The sequence below is a fragment of the Talpa europaea genome (assembly GCF_964194135.1).
Source record: "Talpa europaea genome assembly, chromosome: 1".
In the NCBI taxonomy this organism is placed as follows: domain Eukaryota; kingdom Metazoa; phylum Chordata; class Mammalia; order Eulipotyphla; family Talpidae; genus Talpa; species Talpa europaea.
This window is the reverse complement of record NC_140073.1, coordinates 54,563,264-54,586,724: the sequence shown is the minus strand read 5'-3', so window position 1 is coordinate 54,586,724 and position 23,461 is coordinate 54,563,264. Positions and strand designations below refer to the sequence as shown.

General features: G+C 38.1%; 1 protein-coding gene across 18 annotated transcripts in view; it reads left to right on the top strand.

The window, feature by feature from the left end:
• The window catches only part of DLG2 (discs large MAGUK scaffold protein 2), a gene marked incomplete at both ends in the record, with an annotated part of 1,956,162 nt that overhangs the window by 1,594,232 nt on the left and 338,469 nt on the right, over positions 1–23,461 (top strand). The window lies entirely within an intron of this gene.

Here is a 23,461-nt window from a genome sequence, read left to right as displayed (position 1 = left end):
CATTTCAAAATGCAGGCACAGACAATTTTGTTATTTCAATCGGAAAGCAAACTCCTCTGGTTTGCCTGCATTTGACAGCTAATCTGCTGTTTTAGTTGTAATAATGATGAAATGTGAAAACTCTTTTATTAACATAATTATAGGGTCTCTTAGCAAGTCAGTTTGGACTTCAAAAGAGAAACATAATTCCAGGAACTATGTTAGTGGTAAGCCAAGTAAGTGGTAGACTATTCTCTCAACACAGCAGGAGAAATCAGCCAGAGAAAAGATGATGTAGCAAGAAAGTCCAGGCAAATCTGCCAGAGAGAAGGGGTAGGAGAAAGGTGAGATCAGAGCAGGGGGAGGGCATAGACAGCCACAGAGGAAAGTTACGAAAGGGGAAGCAAAGAGAAGATAGCCCCAGACAAGAAGCACAGAGATCAGAAAAGGCACACAGAGGTGAGACCCTGGAGGGAGGGAGGAAGTCAGGGGAAAGAGACAGAGCAGGAGACTGGGGGATGGAAGGATTCTTTGCAGGGCAGAGTATGTGGTGACTTTTCCTTGCGGGTAGGTGTTGGGCAGAAGGGAGCACTATGCAAGAGGACACTGCATGCTATGCTGGCAGTCAGAAGGGAAAAGATAGAGGAATGGGCGATGGTGCACGGGTGAACTGAGTGGGAACTCCATGGGGTCTATATCTGAGAGGAGAAAGCAAACATCATACAAAATGAACATTGAACAAAAATGTAAAAATATATATAAATAAATTATATTCATTTTTTAAAAAAACCTGAAAAGGGCCTCCCCGGTGGTGCAGCGGGTTGAGCACAGTGCTGTGAGCTATCCACAGCCTCTGAGCACAAGTTCGATTCCTGGCTGGCCAGGGAGCTACCCACATGGCACAGCAGACCTCTCCTGTCTCGCCCACTGCTCCCCTCAGCAGTGTACTTTGGTCCTTCTGCTTGTTCTGCTCCCTGCTCTGTCTCTGGTGAATTCTCTCATCCTCTCGTGCCTCTGGCCTGTACCCCAGTGCTTGTATAAATAAATAAATAAACCTTTTTAAAAAAATCTGAAAAGGCAAAAGAAAAAAAAAAAAGGAATCCAGAATTATACGTCTGAGTTCCGCAGAACTCCCAGATCCAAAAACAGCAAGGACTGGCTAGTCCTCTTTAGCGTATTCTGATGTAGCAAGGGTTTGTGCACTAGATGGAGTTGCAGAGTTCCAGGTCCTTGTTTCAAGCAGCTTCAGGTGTTACTTCTTTTTCTTGGTCACCTACTGTCCCTGCTCCTGCCCTGCCCTTAAGGGCTAATGCTTATCAGCTCGCTAGATTTAGCAGAGCCACAACTGTCAGTGCCTGCAGCCAGCCTTTCTTAGAACTGTGTATACAGAGTGCAGTTCAGCTCAAGACATGCACTGGAGAGACTGTTCAGTTCCTATGCAATGTGGGGAGATGTTGAGGGGAGCTGACCCCCCTGCACTCACCAATTGGGGCTTGAAGAGTGTGGTGCCGCTGCAGGAAACTATGGAAAAGGAAAGGAAAATAATGCAGAGTGATGACAGACACTAGCAGGAGCTGGAGCTGCCGTTAGAAGGCTTCCTTTTTATGACATCTCCGTGACAGAGAGATGTGTGAGTTGGGGCTGGGGTGGAGCTGATTCAGCAGTGTGTGCTGGCATTGTGGCTGTCAGTGCATCTGCAGACCTGAGGTGGGAGGCTGCCAGTTCTTAGGAGAGGGCAGCCAGCCCACCAGTAGACAAGAAAGGATACAGCCTGTGTGGCACACAGACAAGAGGTTTTATCCCAGTACTGCTAGTTTAGAAGCTTTACTCTCTCTCTGCCTCAGTTTCCTCACTCTAAAATTTGGTCTAGGCAAAAATCTAGGGAAGATTGTCCATAACATGCCCAGCACAGTGCTTCATTACTACTTATCGTGTAGTCTTTATTAGTAACCATCTTCATTGTACATTTAGTTTTCTGGTCACTGACTATTAGAAGCAATTCCTTTTCACCAGATTTCCTCTCTCTTAGCTCACTTTTTTACTTGGTCTCCCAAATTTCTTATTACCTCCTTTGTGCTGGGAACTGAACAATAGCAGTGGAACTTGATTTCTTGATGGTTTTTTCTCTAAGGGTGTGTGGCATTTAGCCTGTATTCACATTTGGAGCTCTGGCAACTAGCCATGGAAACAGCCTTCCCTGGGGAGTTGTTTTCCATGGGGAGCAGAATTCTGTGCACTAAGCCAAGAGGGCTGGAAAGAGGGAATGGGTTCGTAATTAGAAAAGATTTAAATGACTGAAAAACCTCCCTGAATGTAAATGGAAAATTTTCAGAGGCTTACAATATTCATCTGGGACTGAAAGTAAAAGACTGCATAGAGCCTTGGCTACTTTTCTACATCCTGTAATATGCTGACGAGAATAAAGAAAGTGATAAAAGAGAAGTAATATCAGAGGATGTCCTTTTTTCCTACTCTTTGATTTTTTTTTTAGAAGAGTTTTAAACTGTTTCTTTTGCTTCTTCTGGTTCTCCTAATATCCAGAAGAAACTTCATAAAATCACTGACTCTTGTTATTTGTACTTACATATGTGTAGTCCAGCTAATGCTTCCCAAAAGAGGCCAGTCAAGAAGGCAGCTCCAGCACACAAACCCCTACCTGTTAAAAGAGAGTAGATTGCTGTTTTTTTTTTTTTTTTTTTTTCAGGATCACCCCTACCTTCAGATCAGATCTCTCCTCTCTTCAGTTCCTTTTTAAATTTCTCTTTTTTTCTTTATTAGTTGCGGAATTGGCCATCAAATATTTGGTGAACTGACTAATAAAGCTTCTTTAAATGAACTTTTTGAAATTTAAGGCCTCTTCAGGGTAGGGGAAAAGATTCATCCAGGAAATATAATTATTATCACCCTAAATAGTAATTTATGAGGAAGGGAGTTTGTGCCACATCCTGAGAATACAGAAGGACTGACACAATGACTAGGATGCCCTTATGAGACTGATAGCCTGGCTGCTAACATTTATTCAAAAAAAGATAATTTCAGTGGAAAAGGAAAACAAATTACAGAAAAGACAATTGAGGAAATTTGAATCAGTAGAATATTAAATGATATAGATCTACTCTTAAAATAGTAACTATATGTGGAAATAAATAGTTGTGGTTTTGAAAAATGTGTGTGTGTCTAGACCATAGATATATATACTTACACATGTTTGATATATTCTACATATATGTCTAACTTAGACCTATAAAAAAAGCTGGTAATATTTCTTCTATATGTGTGGAAAAATATATGAAATTCATATATTCAGTTTATTATCAGTGATTACATGAAGGTTTGAATAGAAAGGAGATATTCAGTTTTCTTGCTGTTCTTCTGTATTATTTAAATTATTTAAAATTAGCTTGAATTGCAGTCATGCATTAAGGTATAGATTATTTATATTCCTTCACAATAAAAATAAACATAGACAAAAATGCATATAATGTTGGCAGGCTCTGGGACATGGCTCACTGAGTAGCACAGACCATGAAAGGGATGTCTGGAAAGTACAACTTGAATTGGAAATGGAAGTAGATCAAGACTTCAGCGAATAATGAGAAACAGGAAGCAGGACAGAGAGGAGGAAAGGAACCATAGGAAAAACATTGGATAAGAATATGCATGAAGATTCTGGCTGTAGCACAGGGTTCGCTGAAGAGAGGTAGAGCATAGTGGGCAGAATACTGGTGTTCTCATTTGGACTCTGCCACAAATAAACTGAGGGAGGGAAGACAAGATCACCTCCAGTGTGCCCTCACATCAGAGAATTATATGGACTTAAGAGGCTAGAGAAGGAAGAGGTAAAAATCAGATAATGGAATGCCTTTAATATAAGGATAAGAAATTTTCACATAACTCAGTCAGTGAGAAGCATAGAAAAAATAGGAGCATCTGTGCCATGTGAAAAACATGAAAAGCAATATTTAGAGAAAACTAGATTGACCGTGATATATAAGAAGACTTTCAAAGTGGTGGGCGTAGAAGGAGCAGAGACAGTATGGGCCAGAGATTGAGATGGGCAGATAGCTAGCAGATGAACTAGACACTGCACAGTAATGAGTTGTATCTTGATCATTTAAGATATGTAATGATGCTCTAAGACAGAGAGAGAGAAGATAAAGAAAACATTCTGCATGGAAGATTACCACCTAGTCACTCTAGAAGGTAGAAAATTATCACTTTCTAACCCTCAATAAAAATAACTGTTTCAAGCAAGTATAATCAATAATGTTAAAAAGAGAGAGAGAAATGAAATTTTATTGGGAAAAAAAGGATAGTTTCATGGTCTCAAAAATTCTCATATTTGTTGCTTACATAGAGGAAGATGCCATCAGAATGAATACATCTGGTGGTCCTTATACACATGACCAAACTAATGTGTCACCAATAGTTGGGGTTCTCTAGATGTAATACAGTAAGAATTACTCGTTTCTCATTGGGAGTTTGCTAAAATGCCCTAACTTACTCTGATCGGGAAGAAATATTTAAACTAATCCAGAATATGGAACAGTCTATAAGGATCTGGTCTGAACTTTAAAAATATGAAAGAAAAAAAATCAATGTCATTTAAAAAAAAGAAAGTAGCAGTCTATGTTTAAAATGGTTAAAGACATATGGCAACCAAATGCAATGAGTAAACCTTGATTAGCTCCTGGTTTGAAGGAAATATCTATAAAAGATATTTTAAAAACAATTAAAGAAATTTAAATCAGTAGAATATTAAATGATATAGAATTGTTAGCTTTCTTTGTTGTAATAATAGTATTGTGGTTATATAGAAAATAATCTGTTCACTGAGGTGATGCTGGTATATTAGGTTGTACGTGGGATGATATCTGCTACATATTTTTAATGGCTCAGAAAGAAAGTATGTGTGTGTCCTCTCTGTGCTAGAAAGATGGGAAGGTTGGTGGGTGGTAGGCAGATGGGCAGATTAATGGAAGGATGAACTGATGGACTAACAAATATGTAGGTAGGTAGGTAGGTAGGTAGGTAGGTAGGTAGGTAGGTAGATAAATAACGAAGGTGGTGGGTGGATGCATGGATCGATGGCTAGATAGATATAAATAGATAGATACTAAGACAGACAGGTAAGCAGAGAAAGAAGAGCAAGGAAGGGAAATAAATGTGACAAATCACTATAACTGTTGAATCTTGATGAAAACTTATCAGTTTTCTTTGTACTGCTGTTTCAGTTCTACAGATTGGAATTTTTCAAAATAAACAGCTGTGGCAGTCTGCTACAACAATCTACATCAAGATTCGGGGCTAGCATAGTAAAGTAGAAAAGAAAAAAACACAAATAAGCAATATTTAGAAGGGAAATTATTGATACATAAATATAGATCGATAAATACCATTTTCAATAATAGTGGTGAAGATTGTTCAATTTTGAGCATTTGTGTTGCTTCAGATATCTTCCCCTCTATTTGTATAATGAAGGAATGTAAAGAGCATTTCTGAATCCTTGACATCATTTTTCTGAACAAGAAAACTTGTTTCCTGGGAGCTTTTAGCCAGTGATTTGATGACCTTATTTTTTAGGTGAGGAATAAATAAGAGAAATGCTAATAAGTATTTGTGCATAATAGTCAGAGATCAAGAGACACATAAGTCCAAACACAAAAGAATGGCATTATCCTGAAAAGCTATGTTGAAACAAGGATCAGAAGAGTCCAGACCACACTAGCAAGGGTCTGATGTTGTCGTAATGGATTTTGAGCAAGATAATTCCATTAGCACCTTATTCCTACTCAAGCTTGTCAGATGCATTAGGAATGAACCATTTGACAGGTGTGTCTCTCAGAAATGTTTTTATTCACCCTTCTTTAAAATTGATTTTAATGAATATGAACAGGGTCAATTATTCAGGGAGGGAAAAAAAATCAAGAACCCCTTCACCTACATTACAACACTATACGGTCATTTGTGATGAGCATACTTATGTGAAAAAAAGGTGTTAGTCTATTATTTTCTATTGCAGGTACTATTGCATTTTTGCAAGAACAGTTTTTCTTTTCTATGACAGTTTCCAGACATTTAACATTCCTGGACCTTACAAATCAGAGCCAATGCTAACACCAAACTGGCATTTTCAGAACAGCAACAACAAAAAGACATTCCTCTCCTCCACATTTCCATGGCCAGTTAAGAACTGTTGTTAGATTCTAAGTCACTGAGGGTAGAGTCATCGCTTCCCTCACTAATGCATCCCCAAAGCTCAGCACGATGATGTCAGAGAGAAGACACCCACTCAATGTCTAGTGAGTGGATTCATGTAACGTTTGAAAATTTTGATTATTCAAATTTACTTAATTTTTCTACAAACACTACTGTATTTTTAATTTGCTTTAGCTGTCTTTTTTATTAAAGTAAACAAATCTCAAATTCAATAGTTTAAAATATATAACTTTATATTGTTACAGTAACACATGGTCACTTAAAAATTATTCAGACACTATGGAAGTCTAAAAATAAAATGTAATCCTTTCCCTCTTCAGAATTTCTCCCCTATCATAGCCTTTTGAAACCTTATACCATCTGCTTATATAATCTTCCAGGATTTCTCTATAGGATCATATATCCTTTTTATTTTTAACAAGTGAAGTGGTGTGTGTGCATGTGTGTGTATGTATATATATATGTGTGTGTATATATACATGTGATGTATATTGTTTTGCAACTTGTTTTCCTTTAGTTTGCAATACATCATGAATATTTTTAAGTATAAAACTATTATACTTATAAAAAAAAACTATTAGACTTGTATATAATTTTTAGGACTACTTAATGTTCCATTATATTTCACAATCAATTCAGTCAACTCCCTATTGATGTTATTTTTAACAGATCAAATTTAGTACTTTACTGATATCAAAAACCCTTAAACCACAGAAAACTACGTTTAAAAAAATTAAGCATTTGCAATCAGTCCAAGGATTTTAAAAGTCCAAGAATATAGTAAACAAACTCAGAAGGTTGTTTTTATTACTACCATCTATCAAGGGGAAAGCTCACCTTCAAATTTAACACTGACTTAACAGAATCCATCTACCCCAAAGCAGACACACACCCTAGCCCAAGATGGAGGACTTGGAAGGTGAGATGTGAAGCAGGACAGGAACATAACCTCCTGCCCCAGAATTTGCCCTTTTGTCTGAGCAGTTTTAAACTTACAGAAGTGGATGGTTCCTGAGCAGCTGTGCTTTCCAAGGCATTATGATATGGGATTAGGTTGTTCAAGGACACCTGTACCACATACCTAGTCCTTTACGTGCCTCTAGAGATGTTTATAAATCAACAGAACCAGGGCATCCCCGGTAGCACAGCGGTTGAACGCTGGGTTGTGAAGCTACCTGCAGCTGGTTCGATTCCTGCTGTTCCCCGGCCACCAGAGGAGGGTCCCGCATGGCGTGCAGACCTCTCCTGCCGCCCACTGCTCCCCTCAGCAGTGTACTTCGGTCCTTCTGCCTGCTCTGCCCCCTGCTCTGGCTCTGGTGAATTCTCTCACCCTCTTGCGCTTCTGACTTTACCCAGTGCTTGTATAAATAAATAAATCTTTAAAAATAAATAAATCAGTCAACAGAACCAAGCACACAAAGCTGATGTAGTAAGAGCCGTAGCATGAGGAGTGTGTCTGCCATGGCTTCTGCAGGTCACTGTTTTCTTTTCCATGTATTCCTTTATAAAGTGTATTTAAAAGAAGTTCATGAGCCATTCTACAAAATCCTCATTGGTGATAAAGTCTCAAATGATCAGTTTGTAAGCCAACACAGTCATAGTGTAACCTGAGTGTGAAGGCAAATATTGCCTGAATATTGAATAGGAGAAAGTTGAGTCATACCTCCTTGAGCGGTAGCCACATGGAACTGAAAATTATCAGTCACTAAAGGGCTAAGATTCTTTGGCCCTACCCTCAAAGATTCTGATTCAGTGAGTCCTGTTTAACCAGTAATTCTCCCCCTCATGACAAGTGCCTTCTCAAAATGATCAGAACCTGGCTTACAATGTACAATTTATATAGGTTTTTAAATTTTGTATAAGTTGCCAACTTAACTTTAATGATTTAAATAAAATTATGTGACCCAATAGATATAATCATCAATTAATGCAAGAAACATTACTAAATGTTTACATAGTATTCTAGATGTTAGATGTGTTTGGAGGTAAAAGAAAGTCCATACTCATTGGAAGACTTCTTGGGGTGGGTGGCATGATAGACAAAATATCAGATGGTAACAGACCTGGCGTGCAGGGGAGCGCATTCCCGCATGGCCATTTTGCAGCAGGGACCTTTCTTGCTGGAGACCGTGTGAACCCAGCAGAAGGCTCACTGAGGAGACAGAGGTAAGCTGGGAGGCTTGCCCATGCTGGGCGCCTTCTAGCCTGCAGTTCCAGCCCAGAGGGGAGCAGCACTCACCGCTGGGGCAGACTGGGCGTGCAGGGGAGCGCATCCCTGGCACCCGCATTTTGCAGCAGGGACCTTTCTTGCTGGAGACTGTGTGAACCCAGCAGAAGGCTCACCTAGGAGACAGAGGTAAGCTGGGAGGCTTGCCCATGCTGGGCGCCTTCTAGCCTGCAGTTCCAGCCCAGAGGGGAGCAGCACCCACCGCTGGGGCAGACCGGGCGTGCAGGGGAGCGCGTCCCTGGCACCGGCATTTTGCAGCAGGGACCTTTCTTGCTGGAGACTGTGTGAACCCAGCAGAAGGCTCACCTAGGAGACAGAGGTAAGCTGGGAGGCTTGCCCACACCGGGCACCTTCTAGCCTGCAATTCCAGCCCAGAGGAGAGCAGCACCCACCGCTGGGGCAGACCAGGCGTGCAGGGGAGCGCGTCCCCTGCACTGGCATTTTGCAGCAGGGACCTTTCTTGCTGGAGACTGTGTGAACCCAGCAGAAGTCTCACAGAGGAGACAGAGCAGGGACCTTTCTTTGCTAGAGACTTGTGAACCCGGCAGAAGTTCCCCAGAGGAGCCAGTGGTGAGCTGGGAAGGTAGCCCAAGATGCCGGCCAGTACCAGCAACACAGTGTCACAAGGAATACGGCAAATTAGAAAACAGGCAGTAGGGAGTAGAAAAACCACATGCAACCCAGCAACTCCTCAGCAAAAAAGGACACCGCAAAAAGAAAACTATCTACCAGATTGCAATGACAGTAACTTGGAAGAACTTCTGAGCCTTCCAGATAGAGAATTTAAAATTGCTGTGATTAAAAAACTGACAGAAGTCATAAAGGAAAACAATGATAAGGGGAAAATAATTAATGACCAGAAGAATGAAATTGAGTCCCTAAAGAGGGAAGTAAAAGAAATGCAGGAGATCAAAGAATTAATGGAGACGCTAAAGAACTCTGGGAAAAGCAATGAAAGCAGAATAGATGAAATGGAAGAACGAATAAGTACTCTTGAAGACACAGAAATAAAAAAAACTAAAACAGAAAAGGAAGGAGAAGTACGAAGGAAAAAGACCGAAGAAAGACTTCGGGAACTATCTGACTCCATGAGGAAAGGAAATATAAGAGTTATAGGAATCCCAGAAGGAGAGGAGAGAGATGTAGGAACAGAGAAAATATTCATGGATATAATTGAAGAGAACTTCCCAAACGCGGAGAAGGATCTGAAAATTGATATACAAGAAGCAAGAAGAACACCAAACTTCCATGACAAAAGGAAAAATACAGCAAGACACATAATAGTAAAGCTCCCAAGAATCCAAGACAAGGAAAAAATAATGAAACTAACAAGAGGGAAGAAACAGATAACATTCAAAGGGAAACCAATCAGACTGACATCAGACTTCTCTGAAGAAACACTACGGGCAAGGAGAGAGTGGAGGGACATAGTCAACAGACTCCAAGAAAACAGATGCCAACCAAGAATACTCTATCCCGCAAAGCTCTCCTTCCTCTTTGAAGAAAGAATATGGACCTTCCCAGACAAACAGAAACTCCGGAATTTCATTAAAACTAAACCCCCACTCCAAAAAAATACTACAAGGAGTCCTAAAGCCAGAACCTCAGAGGGACGAATAACAACAAAAGAAGGCCAAAGAAAGTTATTAAAAGAATAAATAAATAAAATCAAAGGAAAGACAAACACAATGGCAAATACAGATGCTAACATATCAATACTAACTCTAAATGTAAATGGACTAAACTCTCCAATAAAAAGACACAGAGTTGCAGGCTGGATTAAAAAACAAAACCCAACCTTTTGCTGTCTCCAGGAAACACATTTAGCTGCAAAAGATAAAAATAGACTCAAAGTTAAAGGATGGAAAACAATTCTACAAGCAAATGGACCAAAAAAGAAGGCAGGAACAGCTATACTCATATCAGATAAAACAGATTTCAAACTTAAAAAGATAAAAAGAGACCCCAGTGGTCATTACATTATGATCAAGGGGACAATACTTCAAGAAGAAATAACACTCATTAACATATATTCACCAAACGAAGGAGCACCAAAATATATCAGACAACTATTGGCATCTCTGAAAACAGACATCAGAGAAAACACATACGTAGTGGGAGACTTCAACACACCACTATCAACAATGGATAGATCAACAAGACAAAAAATAAGTAAAGACACTAAAGCTCTAAATAAGGATCTAGAGTGCTTGGGCTTAACAGACATATATAGACACTAAACACTAAAGGGGACAATACTTCAAGAAGAAATAACACTCATTAACATATATTCACCAAACGAAGGAGCACCAAAATATATCAGACAACTATTGGCATCTCTGAAAACAGACATCAGAGAAAACACATATGTAGTGGGAGACTTCAACACACCACTATCAACAATGGATAGATCAACAAGACAAAAAATAAGTAAAGACACTAAAGCTCTAAATAAGGATCTAGAGTGCTTGGGCTTAACAGACATATATAGAACACTAAACCCAAAAAAATCTGAGTATACATTTTTCTCAGGCGCACACGGATCATTCTCCAGGATCGATCATATACTGGGGCACAAGACAAACATCAGATACACCAAGATTGAAATCATATCAACCATCTTTTCTGACCATGAAGGCATCAAGCTAGAAATAAACCATAAAAAGAAGGCAAGGTACTCTCCTACCTCGTGGAGATTGAAACCCACACTACTGGAAGTCCACTGGACTAACGAGGAGATAAAAGAAGAAATTAAAAAATTCTTTGAATTGAATGACAAGGAGGACACCAATTTCCTAAATGTATGGGATGCAGCAAAAGCAGTAATAAGAGGAAAATATATAGCAATAGATGCTCACATCAAGAAACAAGAAAGAACTCAAAGAAACAACCTAATCTTGAAGCTCAAAGATCTAGAAAAAGAACAACAAAAAAAAAAAACCCAAAACCAGTAAAAGAAAAGAAATAATAAAAACCAAAGCAGAAATAAATGAAATTGAAACTAAAAAAACAATCCAAAAGATCAATGAAACCAAGAGCTGGTTCTTCGAAAAAATAAATAAAATAGATAAACCCCTAGCCAGGCTCACAAGGGCAAAAAGGGAGAAAGCACAAATAAATAGGATAATAAATGAAAGAGGAGAAATCACAACGGACACAGCAGAAATCAAAAGAATAATTAATAACTACTATGAACAGTTATATGGAAACAAGTTCAACAATCTAGAGGAGATGGACAAATTCCTACAACTCTACAATCACCCAAAGCTAGATAAAGAAGAAATAGAACACCTAAACAGACCAATTACAATTAGCGAAATTGAAATGGTAATCAAAAACCTCCCCAAAAACAAAAGCCCAGGACCTGATGGATTTACAAATGAATTCTACCAAACATTCAGAGACAAACTGGTGCCTATCCTTCACAAACTCTTCCAAAAAATTGAGAAGGAAGGTATAATACCTAACACGTTCTATGAAGCCAACATTACACTAATACCAAAACCAAACAAGGACAACACAAAAAAAGAAAACTATAGGCCAATCTCCCTAATGAACACGGATGCAAAAATCCTCAATAAAATTTTAGCTATCAGAATCCAACAGTGTATCCATAAGGTAATTCACCACGACCAAGTAGGATTCATTCCAGGGACACAAGGATGGTTTAACATCCGAAAATCAATCAATGTTATCCAACACATCAACAAAAAGAAATATAAAAAGCATATGATAATATCAATAGATCATGAGAAAGCTTTTGACAAAGTGCAACACCCATTCATGATAAAAGCCCTTGAAATTCTTGGGATACAAGGAATGTACCTCAACATCATAAAGGCCATATATGACAAGCCAACAGCCAGTATCATTCTCAATGGTGAAAAGCTGAAAGCAAGTCCATTAAGATCTGGAACAAGACAAGGATGTCCACTCTCACCACTGCTTTTCAATATAATACTGGAAGTCCTAGCCAGAGCAATAAGACAAGAGAAAGACATCCAAGGAATCCAAACAGGAAAAGAAGAAGTCAAACTATCACTCTTTGCAGATGATATGATAATATACATAGAGAACCCCAAAAACTCCACAGAAAAACTAATTCAACTCATCAATCAGTTCAGTAAAGTGGCAGGATACAAAATCAACACGCAAAAGTCAGTAGCCTTCCTATATACAAACAATAAATCTGAAGAAGAAGAAATCAAAAAAACCATCCCTTTTATTATTGAAACAAAAAAAATCAAATATTTGGGAATAAATCTAACAAAAGAGGTAAAGGACCTATACAAAGAAAACTGTAAAACACTGTTAAAAGAAATAGAAGAAGACACAAAGAAATGGAAAGACATCCCCTGCTCATGGATTGGGAGAATAAACATTATTAAAATGGCCATCCTACCAAAAGCAATATACAGATTCATTGCTATTCCAATCAAAATTTCAATGTCATTCTTCAAAGAAATAGAACAATTATTGATGAAATTCATATGGAATCACAAAAAACCCCGAATAGCCAAAGCTCTCCTGAAAAAAAAAGAAGGGAATGGAGGCATCAAACTCCCAGACTTCAAACTCTACTACAAAGCCATAATCATCAAAACGGCATGGTATTGGAACAAGAACAGACATACAGACCAATGGAATCGAATAGAAAATCCAGAAATAAACCCACAGATTTATGGTCAACTAATATTTGACAAAGGAGCAAAGACTATGCATTGGAGTAAAGAAAGTTTGTTCAATAAATGGTGCTGGGAAAACTGGGTCGCTACATGCAAAAGAATGAAGCTTGACCACTACCTCACACCATATACAAAAATCAACTCAAAATGGATTAAAGAACTAGACATAAGACCTGAAACCATAAAATACATAGAAGGAAATATAGGCGAAACACTATGTGATTTGCATATCAAAGACATCTTTACAGACACATCACCCAAAGCAGTGATAGTGAAGGCAAAGATCAACAGCTGGGACTACATCAAATTAAAGAGCTTCTGCACAGCAAAAGAGACAATAACAAAAACAAAGAGAAACCCCACCAACTGGGAGAAAATTTTTGCACACAACACTAATGATAAAGGACTGATCACAAAAATCTGCAAAGAGCTGATGAGACTCAACAACAACAAAGAAAATAATCCAGTCAAAAAATGGACAGAGGAGCTAAAAAGAAACTTCTCTGAAGAGGAAATGCAAATGGCCAACAGGCATATGAAAAAATGTTCAACATCACTTGCAATCAGGGAAATGCAAATCAAAACTACCATGAGATACCATCTTACACCAGTGAGAATGGCACATATTAAAAAAACTAGCAACAACAAATGTTGGCGAGGTTGTGGAGAAAAAGGAACTCTTCTGCACTGTTGGTGGGAGTGCAAACTGGTCCAACCACTATGGACAGCTGTGTGGAGATTTCTGGACCTACTAAACATAGAGCTTCCACAGGATCCAGCAATTCCACTCCTAGATATTTACCCAAAGAACACAGAAACATCAATTCCAAAGAACACCTGCACCCCTATGTTTATAGCAGCACTATTTACAATAGCTAAGCTTTGGAAACAGCCCAAATGCCCAAAAATAGATGACTGGATCAAGAAGATGTGGTACATATATACCATGGAATATTACTCAGCATTCAAAAAAGATAAACACATGCAATTTGCAGCAACATGGATGGCGCTGGAAGGGATCATGCTCAGTGAAATAAGCCAAAAAGAAAAAGAAAAATACCGGATGGTCTCACTCATAGCAGGAATCTAGAATACTTAAATAAGGGACCAGGAAAATGAATAACTATAAGAAAGTGAAAATCAAAATCAACAAAAACTATGAACCAGAGACACTTTTTGGGGGTGGGGGGCGGGAGGGGAGGGATTGGGGTCAGAATGGGGGGATTGCAATTGTATGGGGAATATAAAAATAAAATTTATTAATTAAAAAAAATATATATCAGATGGTCCTGAGATGCATAAGAATTTAAAACAGGATGTTGCGGAAAGTCTGGAAAGCCTCTTTAAATAACTAATCAACAAAGAGCTCTCTGAGGAATTGGTCTTGAAGCTCAGATGTAAGAAAATAAGGCATCAAATATGAGAAGAACCAAGGAGGCGCCTTTCAATGAGAAACACAGCCGGCATAAGTCCCCTAAGGCTGGAGGGAACCTGAACTGAGATGAAACTGAAGGGACACTGCTATGCCTCTAAAGGCCTGAGGGGCCAGATGGAATGAGATGGAATCAGAAAGACCAGTCAAGCCAAGGCGGAGTTTAGATTTTATTCGAAGTACAACAAGAAGCCAATAGAAAAACAAAAGGAGAGAAGAATGCTCTGGTACATGTTTTGACTGTTAGCTATAAATGGCTAGAGGAGGAAAGAGACAGAATGAGAACAGGGAGGCATGTCAAGTGGCCACTGCAGTATCCCTGGGAGAAATGATGGCTTGGCCAAGGATGTTAGGGATGGAGTTGAAGAAAAGTGGGTAGAATTGAAATACAGGTTGGAGCTAAACAGAATTGCTCATACATTATCTGGGGAGGTGGGTGAGAAAGAGTATTCAGGTAGGATGCTAGGTTGGCTGTGAATGGTGGAGGATGATATTATATGCTGAAAGTGGAAGCAATCTCCAGAAACAGATTTGGCATGAAATTAAGAGTTTGACTTTAAACATGATGAGTTTGAAAGCTTTGGACATCCCACTGGAACTGTCCCCTGGAGTAAGAAGATAGAATTTCAAGTTTAAAGTTGAGAGAGAAATAAGAGCTGGAGATACTAGCTATTACCATATCTATACCACATTTTATAAGATTTCAACTATTTTTGCACATATATTCTTATATAGATGGTTACCTTGTTACACAAAATGTCAGTTACTCTGCTTTGGCCTATAGTGAGTTGGGTTTGGATGGCCAAATTATACCTTAATATTTTCAGTTAGAAGCTCTAAAATAATCAGCCCTTTATAAATGTCCTAGTAAACAAAAACATTTTTAAACTTTTAAAAAAAATTTGTTCATTTTTGCATTAGCAAGCCAAATTTAAAAAGGATGTTAATTTTAACTGCTAAGGCATGTAAATATCTACTATCAAGTTTTCATTTTGCCTCTGCTCCAAGATTCTGGTCTTGAGCTCTCATGCAGCTGCTGTCAAGAATCTTATCACTCTCCACCAAGTGCAACAGCTTCCAGTAGGAGAAGGGAACATAATTACTAATTTCTGCTTCAAATAGAATTTACAGTTCATTCACTCTAAGATATACTGGAGGGTGTTTGAAAAGTTTAATGCTGAATGAAATATTTTTCTCAAGTTATCAACAAAATACATATTGAAAATTTGTTTATTAAGCACTGGCTGGGACCACAGTGATTTAGCATGAGGGTCTGTTTCTAGATGAGCGAAACTGAGGCCCAGAGAAGTAACTTCCTAAAGTCAAATTAGCTAACCTCAGGATGAGCCTGAAACTCAGGATTCCTATTGCCTAAGATAGTGCTGTCCAAGGTACCATGATTCCTTTTTCCAGTGCCCAGAACACTAGTACTTCTTGGTCTGCTGAGTCAAGACTAAATTGATTACCAACATTAACCACTTCTCCAAGCTCCAGGTATATTCCAGCTGCCTACAAAAGTGTAGCTGTCCAATAACCCAGCAAGTTCAACTATGTAAAAAAAAAAGAGTACATTACCATCTAATTCAAACTGACATTCCACCCTGTGTTCCCTTCTTGATTAATAGTATAATCACCACTCTGATTACCTTTCTCATCTCATTTTAATCCATTCAATACCAGATATATTCTGTAAACTCAGTTGTTCCCAGAAGGATTTAAGGAGAATCAATATATGAATTGTCCCTCTGCATTCTCTCATGTCTGTGCCTCATTTCTCATTCTCAATTCCTTTCTCTTTTCTAATTCAGAACTCCATCATCTACCATTTGTAATATTGCAATAGTCTCCCATCTGGTTATCCTATTTTTGGTCACTTAGTTCTTCAACTCCAACTTTTCACTGTTACCATAGTTACCCTCCCCCAAACACAAGTCAAATTGCATTAAATACCTCTGAAAAATCCATCCTGGCCATTTACTGATAAAACTTATCAACCTGGCAATCCACCTTCGCTTCTGTTAGCTTCACGTTTCCTCTCTCTCCATGCTCTATACCAATCGCCCCCACCCTGTTCACAATTCAAAATTAAATGGAAGGCCTCCTCTGGTGGCGCAGCGGTTGAACGCTGGGTTGCAAGGCTGCCCGCAGCCTCTGCAGTGCCAGTTCGATCCCCAGCCACTGGCGAGGATCCCCTCCACACACACACACACAAAATTAAATGGAAAATTTACAGTTTTCTTCCCTCCCTCCTAAATGTGTGATAAGAACCACTTAATACATGTGAATGCTCTTGATTGTTTGTTTGGGTCTCACCTTGTTCAATAAGACATACAAGGTGGGAAAACAGATTACTCGTTATAACACACTTTGGAATGCTATATTTATGCCATAGAAATCATTGAAATTCAAACCACAGCCGCCCCTAGAGATGGATCCAGTGCCTTTATTTTCCTGAGCTGCTCATTGACTGATTGAATAAATTAGTGGCAGAGATAGCAATTGAATGCAAAAATCAAACTCACTGCATCACATCACTTAAAGAAAATGAAGACAGATTTTCCGCCCCCAAGGAAAAAAATGGAGACTTCTAGAGTTATTTAACTTACTGGCAATAAAACGACTTGTCTTACTACCCCTAGTTTCTCTGAATTAAGTAGAAATAGCCTGAATTCTGCCCACTTTCTGTGGACCCCTAATACATTCCAACCAGACCCCCCACCTGTGAAATAATTTGCTCAAAGCTGTGTGGTGTTCTGTACCTGAGTGATTTTAATTGAAATCTGGTGCCAATTATCTAGTCTTTTCCCACTGGGTCATCCTTTCATATTTTTTTGTAATTAATAATTCAGTTTACCTTATAATTCTTAGCTACTTTTATTCCAAGACAATTGTTTGCTGCATCTATTCTTTCATTTTATTATTGCTGATAAAAGCCATTTTGATGGCTTCATAGCTTATGGGTACACTACAAATAGCAACCATTGATTGAGTACCTACTCACTGTGCCAAGTATTATGTTACATTCTTTATTCCCGTTATCTCTAATCATCCTGAAAAAAACCTGGGATAAAGAAGAGTTGATATTTTATGTGTTTATGAGAAACTGAAGAGTAAAGGAGCAAGCAACTTACCCAAGGTCAAGGAACTGATAAATGATGGAACTGAGATTTGAATCTCATCCTGCTGGAACCTAAATCCAGTGTTCTCATAACACAGTTTTCAGAGTAAGCAAGCAGATGACAGGAGCTGGGATGGAAAACCTCAGCAGCCAGCAGTTGTGGTAATGACCTTTTGAGAAGCATTCCAAAGAAATGAACTCAACTTGGGAGGCTCCTATGGAAACTGGAAATACCACATCCTTGCCATGTGGTTTCTCCATTCTCTAACTGTGAGCAATGCTAACGTACAAGAGTTAGGGTTAAAATGTGTATATTTCTCGATTGTAAACTGGAAAATAGCTCCACGTTGCAGTCAAAATAGCTCCAAATTCTCCAATATCATTTATCAGTCCCCATAACACTAGGTCAAACAAATCTGTCATGATTAGAAATGCAGACATTTTAAACCAGATTGTGTGAAGTAATTTGTGGCTTTGCTGTATGTGGTCATTTGAACCTTGGGTAAGTTATTTAGTCTATCTGTGCCCCACTTGCCTCTTTCTGTAAAATGGGTATTGTGGGTTCTGATATCATAGACAGTTTCAAAGCAATTGTTATATAGAAAATGCTTAATTTGTCCTGCCACATAGAGCTATGCACATGACAGCTATCACCACCCCTCTATCATCTCCCTCATCACCTTCATTTCTCCTGGCTCATCTTTTACCTCTTTCTAACTCTCTTCTCCCCTCTCTACCCTTCAGTAACAACTACTTTATTTTCTTCAGCTGCACCAGGCCCTGCCTCACCTGTAGACCCTCATAAGTGCCTTCCTCTCCTCTTAGACTATTCTTGCTACTTCTCTGTCCACCTGTCCTGCCACAGCCCTCTATGGACATCCTCACCTAGCTGAATCATTCCAATATCATCTCTGATGTTGCTTCCTCCAAAGAGCTTTTTTATACCTGCTCATAGAATGGTAGGGCTATTCCTCTGCACCTCAGAGCCTTCTGACACTTTCTTGTAATGATGCTAAGAATCCAGTGCTTAATTGTATGCTTATTGGTCCTTGTCATCCACTGAATAGTAAATTGCTTGACACTGGCTATATGCACTTCTAGTTCACTTCTATTAAATTGGAAGAGGAAATTACTAAAATCGATATTTTAGAGAAACCAAATTGTTTCAGCATGGTGTCTAGATCCAGATATAGCACTGGGAGCAATTAAAGGAAAATAGCCATGTATGAGCATCCACGTTGCCATATCCTACCCCACATACACTCAGCTGAGTCTATGATGAGGTAGAAAATAACATCAAGAGTCTTTAAATAGAACTCATAAGAGTTATCCCAAAATGGAATGTAGAGACTAGAAAATGAGAGAGTTCCCTGTCACTGAAGATATGCAAGCAAAAGCATATTGTCACATGGACAGAATGATATAAAGGGATGGGGAAATGAGCGACCTGGAAAAGAGAAATTAGTCTTCAAACATTAGAAAGAAGATCATATAAAAGAAGAATTCATAAGTAGTAAATGTTTTATAATCCTCAGAGGGCAGAGCTAGAACCCAGAGTTAGAAAGTATCAATAAAATTATATGTAAATTCAACATACAGAACTTTTTTTTATCACTAGAACCAACACCAAGTGGGAGAGATTTCTCTGAAAGATAGCAGGTTCTTTATCACTGTGAAGTCAGTGTCATTATTAGAGGAGCATTTGCTTGGGATAATATAGTGAAAATATATTATTCACTCACCCACTTATTAATTCACTCACCTCTCCAATTATTATGCACTTATTGTGTGAAAAGCATTACGCTAGGGACCAAATTTCAGTAAGAAAATCTCCTACCTTTAGGAGTTCCTATGTAAGTACATCGAGAAATTAAAAATGTCAGTATGTTGGTGGGCAAGAGTATAAGAATATTGTGACACGGTCAACTGAAAGATTTACATTAGTTGTTGAAGATGATCACAAAAGGCTCTCCCATTTCTGAAATACTCTGATTCTGATATCAACCTTTCTGTAATTTTAAGAAATAGATAGCTATTCCTGGAGAACAGAGTCATTTATTCAAGGACTCTCTTGGACTCCAGGACAGGGGTCCTAGTGGTCAAATTAGCAAGTATAATGCTCATCTTTTAAAAGCAAATAAAGGTTGACCTTGGATATTGCACACTATTCATCTTCACATTAAGATCTGAAAGAAACAACTTTTGAATCAACTAGAAGTACTAAAATTTCTATCAACAACATGGCTATGAATAGGGTTTTATGACAAAGAGAAATTATTTTTTTCAGTGATTCAGTGACAGTGGTATACATATAAGGAAGTAGCAATAGAAGAAATTTTTCTAGTCAGCCCAAAGTCTCTAGCTGCCCCCAAACATGACTGATCATTACAAACTGGGCCATAATGTCTAAGCCAGGTGGCTTGGAAATACTGCATAGCTGGCCAGTGTTCCATGCCCACCCAACTGTGTACTGTCAGGTGGGGAGCTGGAGTTATATTCTTAAAAGACCAGTTTTAGAACTAGATGCTTATAGACATAGATCCTCAGAAGTTTAACTTGAGCTGCTTTAAATTCTTAGCCTCCCCCAAATGTTTTACCTTGAATAAATTAGTGATTTTCTCTAAGCTCAGTTTTTTTATTTATAAAAAAAAATCGCTGACTCCTGAGGATTAGATAATATATAAATATCTCCTTTGTAATGTTTGATGTTCAGTGAATGTTAGCAATGATTACCATTATTAATTTCAGTAATAATTAATGACATTCAATCTAGTCCATGCTTCAAGAGAATTCAGACTGAGTCAGAAAAAATAAATCAATGATGTGAACTGTTTTTAATGCCTCTGACAATGTTATTTGAGCAGTTTGCTGATAAAAACTCAAACCCCAAGGATAAATAAATGTGATTATGTAAACATTTTAAATTTCTATTTGGCAAGAAATAGCATACAAGGAAAAAGTTAAAATACAATAATATAAAATATTAATAACAAACCAATAAGAATATTTGCAATAGTTATCTAAGAGGGAAATAAATATTCTTAATATGCAGAAAAAAATTAAAAGCAAATTATCCACACACAAAAATAGGCAAAATAATTTAACAACTTTTTATGTAAAAATGAATTTAAATAACCAATGACCATATGAAAAGGAAGTTTGCCTTATAAATGAAGAAATGCAAAAGTGAAAAATGTGATTGTCTCCCTATCAGAATGACAAAGGTCAAATGTTGGGGGTATATGCAGATTTTATGAGGGTATGAAGAACTATACAATCATTATTTGTGGGGGTCTAAATTAATACCCATTTTTTGAAAAAGTTTAGCAATAACTACCAAATTTGATATCCATGCCCTTTAACAGCTTTTTGTTAGAGGATATTTGTTACAGCATTGTTCATAACAATAAAATACTGAAGCAACACAGCTACACTAATGATGCGTGGCTAAAATAAATTACTTTGCATGACATAATAGAATGCTTTGCTGCTACTGAAAGTTTTCTAAGATATTTATAAGTGGAAAAATGAAGGTATAAGACAATATGTAAAATACAATATTACTTTTATACAATTTTAGTATTATATATTTTATGAACCTGCTACATATACATACACATATATTTATACGGCAGATGATTTATTCAGGAATACAAAACAGGTTTCATAGACCAAATTATCTCTTATCAAACAATTAGGATTAACTTTTTATTAAAAAATAATATATTAGGGGCCTCCCTGGTGGCTCAGGGAAAAAGACAGCACTATCAAGCTATTGTCAGCCACTGCAGCATGAGTTTGATTCCCGGCCAGCCAGGGAGAAACCCACATGGTGAGGCAGACCTCTCCTACCTGGCCGCTGCTCCCCTCATCAGTGTGTTTCAGTAGATCTGCCTGTTCTGCTCCCCACTCCCTCTGGTGAATCCTCTCACCCTCCATACCTCTGGCTTACACCCCAGTTCTTGTATGCATAAATAAATAAAATCTTTTTTAAAAATAAAAAAATAATATAGTATTATGGTAAATGAATACCAGTATTTCAGAAAGTGAATTCTAATGCTTCAATTATTCAGAAATAATAGGTAGGATAAACAAGAACTGATGAGCATAGTATTTGGGGAGAGAATAGGAGTAACCTTTTATTTTTATGCCTTTGTATCATTTTAATTTTCATGTAGAAGCACTATGTACATATATTGATTTCATTTTTTATGGCACTGCAATACCTGAGTGATAGGATTATGGACTGCCTTTTCAATTAATTTCTATTTAGTGAGTAAAGAGTTATTTTTAATTGTTTAATAGCAAATTAAAAAAAAAGTTCATATATCTTTAGACTTAGACTTAGGTTGTCCATTTTCAAAAAGTTTTTCCTTTTCAAACCTTTGTCTAAGTGCTTGTAGTCATAAAAAGCTAGAAACAACATTTCAACAGGGATCCTACTGGGAAAATGCTGGTGCATCCATGGAATACTATGTTCCCACTAAAATAATAGAATGATAAGAACTAAAATGGTGGAGGCCCAAGACACTGTCAAATGAGAAGCAAAATCAAGGCATGTAGAATTATGTATCTATATGATCCTACTGATTTCAATTAAAAGGTGGTAATATATTAAAATATATAAGAAGAAACAGTGAGATAAAGCCGTGTGCCTGAATGTGCATAGGGCAGAGTTCTGATGTGTTTGCACAAGACACTGCTGACAGTGGTTACCTCTAGATTTGGAGATGGTGAGACACTTTTGCTTTACCTTTCATAACTTTCTGAAATATTGACTTAATTTACCGTGATAGCAGAGTATTTTTCAATAAAAAAATAGCTAATTGTTTGATGAGACAGTAGGTAAATTGGTCTGTGATATCTGCACATTCAGCTTCCTGCAACTAGAGCCCAATAATTGGCTCTAGATCCGATTCTTCTTCCTGTCTCTAAGAGCTCTCTGGGCCGTAATCCTGATCATCAGTGCCAACACAGTCTGAAGTGTCCATCTACCAAGGAGTGGATCTGAAATGTCGTAGTTGAGAGGGCTTTAGACTCAAAGGCCTCAATAGTCTCTTCCTTCCAAGACAGGAGAAAACTGAGGCTCAGAGAGGAAATAGCTGCTCAGCTGGTCAGCAGCATAGTCAGGCGCGCCTGGCTTGCGGGTTTCCCAGTGTTCCCACATAATCAGTGATTTCAGGGAGGCCTTGCCAGTACAGAGAGCCAGGGAGGAGATGAGGAAAACTGTAAATGAATTAGAAGACTTTAATAAAATTATTAGAAGAGGACCTGGATGTGGATCTGAAAATTGTAGTCCCTGTACTGATCGGGAAACTTAGTTGTGGCCCCCATCCACCACCCGCTGCATTGCGAAAGAGGATTGATAGGGGACAAAATAAGATTCTTTATTTTACACATAGAGAAACTCACAAGTTCTTTCATTCTTTTTCCTGGGCTATAGCTATCTTTCCTAGTAGTAAAAGGAAACAGAATTCTAATGTCATCTACAAAAACCCAACTCTCTGTACATTAGAAAACTTGATTTACTGTGTGTTCAGTTAAAGAAAAGCTTCCAAAAGGCCTGTCTTGTGCATCTTTGTTCCCCACACATCACCCCTCTGTGGGGGCAAACACACAGCTCTGTCGCTGGAAAGCTCTCAGCAATTATATTTTGTTGACTTAAACGTCAATGATTCAAAGAAAGATTTTAGCTTTTGATTCTCATTAAATTTGACTTCAGAATGATTTTTTCCTCTTGGCAGAATTTTGAGCGTGTTTTTTTCGATGCTCTATTTCTCTTCTGGCATGGGCCCCAAAAT